At 44.5% G+C, this 9457-nt stretch overlaps 1 pseudogene; it reads left to right on the top strand.

Moving 5' to 3' along the window:
• Positions 1 to 1147: 1147 nt before the first annotated feature.
• LOC142784627 (uncharacterized) lies at positions 1148 to 2527 on the top strand (annotated as a pseudogene).
• The last annotated feature ends 6930 nt before the right edge of the window (positions 2528 to 9457 follow it).

Raw genomic sequence — 9457 nt, 5'->3', positions numbered from 1 at the left:
CCCACCATGGCGATAATGCTGGGAAGCCCTAAGCGTATGGTGGGTGGTGCTTATTATGGTGGGCTACATGGTGTACCAAGCTAAGAAACTCTTCCCACCATTGCGATAATGCCGGGAAGCACTAAACAGATGATGGGTGCTGCTTGTTATGGTGGGCCACATGGTGTACCAAGCTGAGAAGCTCTGCCCACCATCGCGATAATGCTGCGAGGCAGTAAGCAGATGATGGGTGGGCTTATAATGGCGGGCAATTTATATAGTGTACCAAGCTGAGATCTGTACACTACATGTTCTACCACCATGATTTCCACCAAAGGTTAGGCCTACCGACCGAGCCCGTACAATTGTGTTATCCGTGTTTCCGGGTTTTAGAATACACGATTTCGACGATGTATGACAATACAGCGCAGCCATGGCATCAATTATCCCAAATGAGACATTTTTCATTGTGTATGGTGTCCGCTCAAGAAGCAACAAACATCGATGCGGCGCGATTAAAGCACTCCCAGAGCACGTAATTAAGTGTCTTCTCACCAACAGCCGCCGGGCGCACTCGCCGGCACTTCTCTAGCTTTCGTACGAGAACTCAGACGTGGCAATTTGTATGCTTGGTGAACCAATTATTGCGTAATGTTTCCGGCACACTGCATTCGTTTCGGCCAAGCCGTTATGTAGTTGTTGCTTTAGCGAAAGAGCTACAGCATTGCGCTGGCGCGACCGCCCCCTACATTGCGTGAAAAGCATCCCAATACTCAATCAAATAAATTAGGCGGGCGTATCTATGGAATGAGCCTAGAAGCGTCATAAAGAGTGAGCAGATGTCGCCCTTTAGAATGAGCGCGAAACAGATATTAAACTTGGCAGACCTCGCCGGTAAACTATTGTTGCTCCCCAGTCCACTTGGTTTTTTTCTTGAAGTTGTGAATTGTAAAAAAAATAGCACTAGTGCCATTAACATAGTGGCAATCGTTACAGGCCGCAGTTGCTTGTGTTTAATAAATGTGCAATTTTTAGTAGCAGGTGTAGATCTTGTCTATGTTGTGTACACGACAAACATAACTTAAGTTGAACCGCAAGTTTGTATGCGTACTAAGTATTTAACACGCAATCAACGTCATGTTGGTGTGGCGCAGCAGAGGAGAAAGACGAAGACGACGTTCTGAACGGACGCGTTTTTCATGTTCTCCGCTTCGAAGGATTTATCGGCCATGGGCCGAGGTGCTGCTCAGGCTTCAGCCAGCGGCAATGACTACCGTGTTGTACTTCCTCGCCTTCCCACCGGTAAGCTTGTTGTGGACTCTGTCTTTCTACATGCGGACTTAGCTGGTCGCCCCTACCGGGTTCAAGATTTTAGAGATGCTCTTCGGGACATCATTGACTTGAAGGAAATAAGCTCCATAGGTCAATTTCAAATGTCTCATGTTTGGATGGTCACATGCAAGTCAACGCTGACGAAAACAAAGTTGGTCACAAGAGGCGAATTTTTCGTCAAAAGTCGTCGATGCCTCTTTATAGACCCGGAGCCCACGGAAGTGAAGTCGAAGCTTATGTGCTTCCTGAGCACTTGGAGAACGCCTATGTGTGCGAGGCACTGCAAGCTTTTGGGAAGGTCAAGACAATATCACAAGAAAGCTGGAAAGTAGCGGACATGGAACAAATGCGGACGCTAAATAGGGATGTTGTTCTGTCCCTTGCTGATGGAGTTCGCATTGCGGATATTCCTCACATTCTTGTCGTCTGCGGAGTGCAAAGCCTCGTTCTGATACCTGGCCGCCCACCACTTTGCCTTCGGTGCAGTAAGGTTGGACACATCCGTCGAAACTGCAGGACCCCTCGCTGTGACAACTGTCGACGCTTCGATCATTCGGCCGAAGATTGTGTTATGACATACGCCAACAAGCTGCGACAGCAAACAAAACAGCCAGATGATAACCTACAAGAGCATATTATGGATGCCACCGAGGTTTTGGATGCAACGGGAGACACTCCGTCAATGTCATATGCTGCAAGCTCTACCACAAGGAATCCAGAAGAGGAAAGAAAGTCACTCGCTGTTGACACAGTTGAAACTTCTGCGTGCAAAGAGCCAAGTGAATCATGTAAGCAGCATACCCAAAACGACTCCGCACCACCCCTAGCACAAGTAGGAGTTCCTTTGGAGAGTGCTGTTGCGCTGACCCATAAAGATGCCGAAGAACCACCAGTACAAGATAGAGACTCTGGGCTGGATGCCGCAGAAAGTTCATCACCTGCTTGCGCTGCAGCTCCGCAGCAGCTTTTTCATCATGATGCAGTGTCGGAAGATGATATGCAGATCTCTACGGATACAGCAATACTGAAACGTCGCGCATCGTCCAGCTCGGATTCAAGCAAAGGGAGTGACCCAGCGTCAGTGACTAGGGAGTCACGCCGTCGCCGAAAGTCCGTGCCAAAGGGGAAGTGTCGCCGATCCCGATCTAGGAGGCCTGCTGGGGGCTCACGGGAAGCCTCAGCGCCAACTCTTGGGACTGATCAAGTGGGACGGTAAGCGAATTAGAAGATAGTCACCATGTCGCAGTCTGAGCGACTCATATTTGCCACCTTGAACGTACGCGGCCTTAGGTCTTCGCAGAAACAAGCACAACTCCGTAGACTTCTTAATTGGAAGCGTCTCGACTTTGTCGCCATCCAAGAGACAAAGATCGAGAGCGAGGAAGAGACCGAGAAGGCCCTGCGGCCTTTTCTGTCTCAGTTTAATGTGTGTGTCTCACATGCTAAAGGTTTATCTGCGGGCTGTTGGTTGTTTCTGAGAAAAAGCCTACCCTGTTCAGCATTGTGCACTAGTGTTGATGAAGAAGGCAGGTATATATGCTGTGATTTTTTGTTGCAAGGTGTGCCATGAAGAATTATCAATCTATATGCGTTTAATGATGTTCCGAAACGGCTTGAGTTATTTGAAAAAGTGCGTAATTTAATTGACGTCGACAGATGCACGGTACTTATGGGAGATTTCAACTGCGTATGTGAAGCTATTGATCGTTATAATTCGTCTGGAAAGAGAGACAGGAGTGGTGAGCTTTTATCCGGTATTGTAGATAATGCAGGACTAATTGACATTGGGGTCTCGAATCGGGCAACAGCATATACAAGAGTACAAGGCAGCTCTCATGCTCGCCTTGACCGGATTTACGTGTCCTCATCACTCCTATCTCGTAAAATTTTCTGCAGCACCGAAGCTGTATCATTCTCAGACCATTGTGTTGTCATAGCGCAAATTGGCGAAAATCGTCACAAACAATTCCGTCCCCAGTGGGCCCTTTGGAAAATGAATGCGAAGCTCCTCTGTGATCAGGAATTCATGAATCGCGTCCAGATGGCATTGAGGCAATCTTTTTCGATTGGTTTTCATATCTTCGCTGCTTGGGAGCTTTTTAAACAAGAATTTCGCTCTATAGCTTTAGAAATTGGGGCTGTTAAGTCTTTCTATAGAAAGAATGATGAAAAGATACTTGTTAAAAGTCTTTGCAATCTTTATGAGATGGAATGCGAAATGCCGGGAAAGTACATCAAAGATATTGAGAATATTAAGTGCCAACTACAGAGATATGATGCTGCTCGCTACCAAGGGGCACGTATTAGATCTCGGAACCAGCGCACTCTAAATTCTGAGCAACCGACGCGCCAAGCTTTACTTGATGAGCAACGCCATGCGATTTCTAAAGTTATTCCAGACTTGTACTTTAACGATGTGCTCATAAAAGATAACGGAGACATTACTTTGGCGTTCGAAACGTACTATAACAGCTTATTTAGCTCTCCCTCTGATGATCCTGACGCTCACCTCAAGGCTAGTTTTGTTTCTCTTGTGAACCCCTTGAAGGACAGTGATTGTGAAGTCATTAATGGGCCCATTACTCTACAGGAAATCGAGCAAGCAATCGACAACTTGCCTTTATTGAAAACACCAGGGCCTGATGGCATCTCAGGCGAATTTTACAAAGCTTTCAAGAAAACGCTTGCTCCTATATTGCTGAATATTTTTCAGATGAGTTACGACATGGATACACTCCCTCAATCTTTTTGCAAAAGTCACACTGTGTTAATACCGAAAACAACTGACAAGGAAAAACTTCGCTTCGTTGAGGGCTACAGACCAATATCGCTGTCAAATGTGGACTACGAAATTTTCGCAAAAGTATTAGCAAATAGGTTGCAATTTGCTATGTCGATCCTCATTGGGTCTCATCAGACATGTGGGATCAGAGGTCGATTCATACAAACCAATATACATGTCGCTCGAACAATGCTTCAATACTGTCATGGTTCTCAAGAACATCTTGCAATGCTACAGGTAGACCTTGCAAAAGCTTTTGATCGTGTTCGTGATTCCTTCATTTTTTCTCTTCTCGAACAAGCTAATGTTGGCAAAGTTGTTCTTGAAGGCGTTAAATTATGCTATAATGAATGCTCAACTCGTCTGATAGTTAATGGTCAACTCTCCAAGCCAGTTTCTTTTCGCTCTTCAGTAAAACAGGGATGCCCAATGTCACCTCTTTTATTTGCACTTTATCTAGAACCACTGTGCTTAAGCATAATACAGTCGAGTTGCATTCATGGCTTTAGAATATTAGGCAGTGAGGTTAAAGTATTGGCTTATGCAGATGATGTCGCATTCTTTTGCACAGATAAACCAAGTGTCGAAAATGTGGTATATACTATTGAAAAGTTTGGCGTAGTATCAGGAGCTCGTTTACATGCCTCTAAAAGTTTAGGACTTTGGTTTGGCTTGTGGGGTAGCACACCGAACCACTTTGCAGGGATTAATTGGACAAGAACTCCTCCAACATACCTCGGTGTACCATTGCATGCATATAGATTCAGTGTGCATTACTGGAAGGAACGTGTCCCTAAGCTTGAACGACAGGCCCAGACATTTGTGCCCTATCGACTTTCGATATTTGGGAGAGCTGAAGCTTGTAATACTTTCTTAGCGACAAAACTTTACTATGTATTGCAACTTATTCATTGCGCAAGATTCTATATACAACGCTTTCATCGAATTTTCGCTACTTTCATATGGTCTTCGACTTTTGAGCCCATGCGTCGTGATAATATATTCAAGCCAGTTAGTGAGGGCGGGTTAGGACTAAAACACCTTTATCTATGGCAAATAGTGTCCCAATTCTTCTTTTTTCGAGACAATTCCCATCCTGTAATCCGTTCCTTCTTGCAGGTTACACTTGTTGATTGCTTACCAGATTTAATTGTTTCATCCAACTTCTCCGAACGCCCATGCTTGTGGGGATTCATGCAGGAAGTTTACCTCGCAGTTCAGTTTCTTAAAGCTCGCTTCTCTGTAGAATACCTGTACTCAGTAACGCGCAAGGTGCTTTATAAGGACCTACTGAGTACACTCTTCCCATCTCCATTGTACCGTTCACTGTACGCCAATCTTCCTGGTCACGATGTGTTGAAGCGAGTGCGCAAAATGTACATTCCACCGAATTCAAAAACATTCTTCTATAAACTCCACTCTGAAACATTGGCGGTAAACACATGGTTAGAAAGAAAAGGTATTTTCATTCCGTCTGTTAACTGCCGTCTATGTGATGTGCCGGAAACGATTGAACATTGCTTTGTTAGCTGCAAAGATGCCATACTATTTTGGGATGTCCTTCAGCGAGCACTGAAAAAACGTTTCGTCATTAATTCTCACACAATACGTTATCTTCTGCCAGCAACACTTGATGAAGTACCATATGATATGTTTTTCCTCATGGGTTTGCACAGCTTGTGGAAGACACGAATGCAAGACCGCAATGCAGAGCCCACCACCTCTTCAAGCGCACACTTCATTCAAATGGCTATCCACCTAAAAAACATCACCGACGAGCTAGACTTTAGACCGGACTGGTACTCCGTCTTAGAGAACTGTTTGACCTCACCCCTTTTTTGTTTGTATAACACGTTGTGAAGAACTCTTCATGTGAGGAACTCACGCTGTGTTAGCCATTTAGTTTTTTGAGTAACGCTTGAGCGCTTACTTTGGCGATTTGATTGTACTTTTGTTCGCTTGATATTGTCTTTATTGCCCAAGTACTTTATTAAATACCATGAAAAAAAAAGTTGGTGTGGCGCAGCGGTTAGCGTCTTCGAATGGGAATCCACAGGTTGCACGTTCGATCCTCCGTGGCGCCTTGTTTTTTTTTTACGGGACGGGTGTTTTTATACAGTTTTTACAGAACTCTTTTTTATTTTTTGTGGCAACTCGTCACGGTGATTCTGACGTCATTTCGCGCTCAAGTGTTGCCGGCACTGCAGCACCCAACATACCCATCATGCGCCATGGTGGGCGTTTCCCACCATTCACCCACTACATTAATCCACTATAATGGTGGGTGGTGGTTTCCACCATGCCCACCATTCATTTTTTCCAATAGGGAATCGACACACATTTAAAAATATTCTCATAGATGTCAGTATATTGTGTCAAAATTGACAAATAGGCACTTCATATGTCATTACTTTCTTTCAGAGCAATGCATGGTTTGATTTGGTTAACTGATCTTCATTTATGTGCGCAGTGATAACTTGAATGAAATACTGCGGCTTCAAAATAATACATAAAATAATGGTTGTGCTCTTGAATTGAACGAAAACGAAAGAAAATGTACTGGTATTCTAAAGCCACCTTCATGTTTACACCACGTTTTCAGTCGAATATCGAGACTTTACGTTATAAATATTCACCTGCAAATGCAACGAACGCTACGTGAAGTGCATATGCTCCTTTCTTAAAAGCAGAGCTGCGCAAAGAAGTAGATATTCTCATTTTTGAAATCTCATATTAGGCGCATCATGCTCATTTCGACCTGCTAAACCTCCGACTTGCGCCAGAATGGCAGATTTTTTTATTGAGCACCGCTCCTTCGGTAAACTTAGCCTAAACGACTGAATATATAAAAAAATATTTGAGAGTGTGACTTTTAATATCTCTATACGAACGGACATAGTGCATTAAGGATGACGCTTAAGAATTTTGTGGGATTCCATTGTATTTTAAGGCCAGTCTTTGATACCTCATGGAACGCGATATCTGACGGCGGCGTTGCGCTTCGAGTGAGAGAAAAAATGAGCAGTCGGCGTCGTGCCTCGTGTTTTTGTCTTCAATAAGGCAAAAAGTCATCATCAATTGATATCTTCTGTCACACAGGTCCCGTTAATTAGGGAGGCGATCGCCGGGCTAATTCCAAGGGCCGATGTATCGGCCCCCCGAAACGCACCACGAAAGCGTGGACAATTTAGAAGTGGTCCTTTTTGGCGTGCCAGCGGACGCCGGCTGTGGCCCAAAGAACAAGCCAGAGCCGAGAGTTGATAACCAAAACAAAATTATATTCTCAAAATGGCAGATCGAAAACAATACACAAGACTGCACACTCCACAATAGTTGAGTACAATATGTCACCAATCAACCAACGTACTACACAGTACAATCAGCCACACTCAAAACAACGCACACAGACAACAATTCACACTACAATGCAGTCGCATGCATTTAACAACCAAGACACTTACAGACTAAAGAGATAGAAAACCTAATCAGTCCAAAGTCCTTGGAACAAAAGTCTGAATGATACTCTTCCGAGAATCACTCACTCAAAGTCCAGCGTTGTTGTCGTTCCGCTGCCCCCTTAAGTTTCTCTTCCAGGAAACCTCGCCGAAGTTTCTCTTCCAGGAAACCTCGCGTCTTCCAATGGCCACTCTCCAAGCTTCGAATTTCTTCGCCGGAAACACGTCGGCTTCCCACACGCAGCTGTTGCCACGCGTCTTCGCTCGATAGCGGTAAACACACACTCTTGCCTGTAGCTCGAGTCGTCACCCCTCAGGTGGAAATCATCTTCTTCTCCTGCTTTGTCTCTACGGACAAAACCTTCGCCGACTACACGGCGGAATTCCTACGCGCTCTGGCGCTAACTTCCGTCTTCTCCTGATCTCTCGTCTCGGCTGCTCGATTAAATACCTTCCGCGCGACATTCCAGAAAGTTCTCGTCCTTTCGTCGGCGCGATACGCAGCGAAGGCTGGGGAGAGGCGAGACGGTTCGAATGCCCTCCGCGTCGGATGACTCAACTCGGTCTGACCACGCCTATTTCCTTCTGGAACTTTCCAGCGCTTCCTAGGCTGCCGTTGTGGGGTGAGAAAGTTCGTCGGCGAAGCCACGCTTCCGAGAGGAGAGCGCGCGCCCCGGGGAGCCTTGGATGTTTGTTTTCTTTTTTCTTTTGACCTCGCGGCGTCTCCTTCGCGCGTTATCGCAAAAATTTGGCGGCGCGCCCATTTTTAGCGCTCGTTCTGTGACATCTTCACATTGGGACTTCATAAAGGAACAATGTTTATTACGTCATTATGACATCGTCGTGACATTATTTGGATGTCACGTGACGTACGACGCCATCACATGACATTGCACCTACAGGTCATTGTATCTTGACCATGGAGGTAATGTGAAACAAAGAGACGTGTATCCGCTGTTTGGCGCAGTGGAAAACTGCCTTAGGCCCAGAAAACAAGCGAATGATGAAGGAAGAAAAAAAATTTCACCTATAAGTAATCTTGAGTCAATGCATAGAAACCCTGTGATTATTGATGTTCTTATTAGCGACTGCACAACAACGCGAACATTCGGCTGGCAGGTGCTGACACATTTATACAGGGTGTCCCACGTAATTTTAGCCAGAGTTGAAAAATATGCCGGAACACGTAATTACGACACGACCAAATGCATGTTCCTCATTATTATCGGGAGTTATACAGACTATTTTTTTGTTTTCTAACATATGTTTAATTAGATATCCTTCATTAACTAACTTTTGAAGGAACGAAGATGAATAAAAATTCAACGGAAAGCTTGTAGATCACGGTAGTTAGTTAATAAAGCATATCTAATAAACAATATTTGAGAACACAAAAATAGTCTGACTAACTTGAGGCAACGGCAAGCAACATGCGTTTGGTCGCGTTGTAATTACGTGCTCTAACATATTTTTAAAAATCTGCCTAAAATTACATGAGCACCCTGTATATTATAACAGTGCAAAGCAACACGGCATGAGACGCTAGCGACCATGCTGTTTACCTGATTTTTTTTCTTCGTTGCAAGTGCATCACAGCATAAGCTTATGTGAGCCGTATGGTTAAGGGTGTGTGGAATACATTTATGTAGGAAAAAATGCCGGTGGCGTCAATATATTAGCACCTAACAAAACCAGTTTAGCAGCTACTAAAATTGTCATCTTATAAGCTTTTGCTTGCTGGGATATAGTTTAATATCGCTGCTGGTGTGGTTATAGTTTGACTGGTAGCAAGGACAATACACTATGTCCATTATTCCTTGCTAATTGGGACCGCATACATAGTAGTGTTAATTTATAATGCTGAAACCGTTTCTGTAATGTATATTTAATTGTGTATACAGCTTGGACC

Source organism: Rhipicephalus microplus, unplaced genomic scaffold (genome assembly GCF_043290135.1).
Source record: "Rhipicephalus microplus isolate Deutch F79 unplaced genomic scaffold, USDA_Rmic scaffold_15, whole genome shotgun sequence".
NCBI lineage: Eukaryota > Metazoa > Arthropoda > Arachnida > Ixodida > Ixodidae > Rhipicephalus > Rhipicephalus microplus.
The sequence above is the reverse complement of the archived record's forward strand: the minus strand, read 5'-3'. Positions and strand labels throughout refer to the sequence as shown.